We start from the raw sequence: 2,752 nt of genomic DNA on the forward strand, positions 1-2,752 counted from the left end.
GCCACGTCCCCCTCCCGAGCTCGGCCCCGGGAAGTGCAGCTGCAGTTCACAAGTTGGAAATAGTTGGGTTTTCCGAACGGGGAAGGGAGGGAGGGAGGGAAGGACCGGCCAAGGGGAGCTGAAGAGCCTGGTGGCTGGGGAGGGGAGGCAGGGTGGCGGGAGCCCAGGGGAAGGGAGGGAGAGGGGGGGGTGCTGTGTGTAAAGTTGAGAAACTGGTTTTTCGTATTTTAAACAGCACCTCTCGCATGCCAGTGTGGTGACCGCCATCTCCCATTATTGTTCCCAAGCTCATTTCATTTTGAAGATCAATGAGTGTTTTCTCTGGGTTTTCAGGACACAGGCAAGAATAATAGATCATTGAACTTTAGGATGCCGGTTAACTTCCTAGACAAACACTCTCCACTTTGGTCTCACTAATCTGCCCTTGATCAGCAATTTAAATGCTAAAGCTTTGTTCCTCCAAAAAAAAAAAAAAAAGGGAGGGGGGGTCCAGATAATACTCGAGAAGGCACGGTGTAGGGATGCACGAGTTAAATTCGAGCCAGTCCTGCTGTCACCCCAAACTGCTTTTCAACATTCCCCCTACCCACTCTTTCTAATGAAATGCCACAAGAGAAGCAACTGGGGTATAATATAGGAATCAATTTATAAAGCTTAGCCTAAACCGATTAATTTGTTGCCTCCAATCCTGAGTCCAATAAAGTCCTAGTGTTCCTCCAGTCACTTATTCTATAAAAAGATCAAGTTATTTACTGCCAATTAAGCAGCTTGTTTTGTCTTTGTCCTCAGCAAGCCGAGAGTGTGGGCTGTCCCCGAGCTATCTGCTCAAGACATTCAGCTGATGCCTCAGAAGAGAGAGAGAGGGCGAACTTTGCCTGTCCCCAGCCCAACTTGGCTGCTGTAGAAGAGCGAGGGAGAGGGAACGAAACAAGGACTGGGATTCCTTAAATAGGCTTATTTTAAACACATTTCCTCCGAAAGAGTCCCGGAACGTGTGTCCAGTGACCGCACAATAAACCAGAATAAGAACTGCACCAATTAAGCTGTAACAAAACCCTGAGACTTTGGAAACAGGACCACTCTAAAACCCATTAGCATTGCATTTATCCGAATGCATCATACCTTTATGTAAATTGATTTATCTGATGCATTTACTCGAGGAATTGCTTTTTGTTACAATTTCAGCCCTAACCCAAATGAATCTGCATTTCCTGCTCCGGGTCTTTAAACTGCCCCCCCCTCCCGTTTTAATCGCTCCGAATTCCTTTTTAAAAGAGGAAAGAGGGAGGAGATTCCAAGCTGTTCCCCGCCCCCATCTTTCGTGAGAGGTAAATATATATGTATATTTTTTTGAAAAGGAAACATTACACTGAGAAAAGCATCCAGTAACCCCATTAGCTAAAGCTCTTAAGGACAAGCAATACCTTAATGCTGATTAAATCTAAAAGAGATGAATCAAGAGGACTGACCAGAAACTGACTCCCCTGATAACTAAGGACGGGCCCTCATCAAGTTTCATTTAGAGTTGGAAAAAAAAAAAGAAAGCTTTTAAGTTAAATAGGCTTATACTCTAGTAATTACATAGCCAAGCAATTTAGGTCCTGGGATAGTCAGTGAAATAGAAAGCAGAACTGGCAGCTAGAGGCAAAATTTGCCCCCCTTTTTAACAACGTCTCTGGTGTTTTTTTAATGGAGACCAAGGGAGGGACAAACGTAGCGCTGGCAATTTGTAGTACAAAAATGGATGCTTAATTCATGTCTTGATTTTAATTAGGTGATTCACCGGATTTCTCCTGGATTGGAACAAAAGACTTATAAGCCAAGAGGATTTTTTTTTATTTTTTTTTAAGGAACCAGCAAATACCGAACCCTGCTCACTAAGATCCTTTCTGCCACTGTTTCAAAAAATCATGTTTACGGGAGGGGGGGTCGTGACGATCTCCCCCCCCCACCCCCCAAGCTACATACTACTTCTCACACTTAAATCCTGATCCAAAGCCACCCCGGCCTTTTCCCTTAGGAACTGGCGATGTCCCCACCCCCTTCCAGGGTCCCCAGCAGCCCGGTCTCCAAGAACCCTTTTGTAAGCAAGAACCGCTACAAAGCCGGCGGCCCCGGGGCTGCCCTCCGCGCCAGCTCGCAGGCCGGCCTCGGTAGTTTCAGACTCGCGCATTATCTAAGGCGACGTATTGTTTACTTGCAATTTGGGACGGTCAAGGGAAGGAAGCCACCGCACACAGCCCCAGCCTCAACCAGGCCCCCCTTCCCGCTCGCGCCCACCCACCCACCCCCACCCCGCCCCGACCCAACCTTCCCAGCCCGAGCCACCCCCTTACCTGCTTCTCCCCTATATTGCAATATTGCGAGAGGCGGTGGCGGCGAAAGGCGAGCGAGCGAAGCCGCTCGGCTTCCAGGGAAGGGGCGCCTCGGCTGGCGGCGCTGGAGGGAGGGAGGGAGTTCTCGCAGAAGCAGGAAAGGGGAGGAGGGGGCTGAGGGCTGCTTTTCCCCCCCTCTCCGATTATTTTTTTTTTTAATCGCGTAGCTCTCGGGCAGTCGGGGGAGGGGGGCGTGTAAGTGGCAGGCGGCCCGGAGCTGGAGCGTCAGTCTCAGTCCCCGATCTCTCCTCCGCCTCCGGCTGCGCGCGAGCAGCTGCAGGAGCCCTCGGCCCGCGCGGCGCGGCTTCGAGCGCGGCGCAGCGGCAGCAACTGCTGCAATCGCTGCTGCAAGTTTGGCAATGTGGCTTCACTTTGTA

The 2,752-nt window shown here is 50.1% G+C and overlaps 1 protein-coding gene across 1 annotated transcript in view; it reads right to left on the bottom strand.

The window, feature by feature from the left end:
• The window catches only part of Lmo4 (LIM domain only 4), a 16,557-nt gene extending 13,811 nt beyond the window's left edge, over positions 1-2,746 (bottom strand). The window contains exon 1 of the mRNA XM_013024753.1: positions 2,337-2,746. The gene's annotated coding sequence lies outside the window, so the exon portion shown is untranslated. The remainder of the gene's footprint in view (positions 1-2,336) is intronic.
• Positions 2,747-2,752: the final 6 nt, after the last annotated feature.

Source organism: Dipodomys ordii, unplaced genomic scaffold (assembly GCF_000151885.1).
Source record: "Dipodomys ordii isolate 6190 unplaced genomic scaffold, Dord_2.0 Scaffold78, whole genome shotgun sequence".
NCBI lineage: Eukaryota > Metazoa > Chordata > Mammalia > Rodentia > Heteromyidae > Dipodomys > Dipodomys ordii.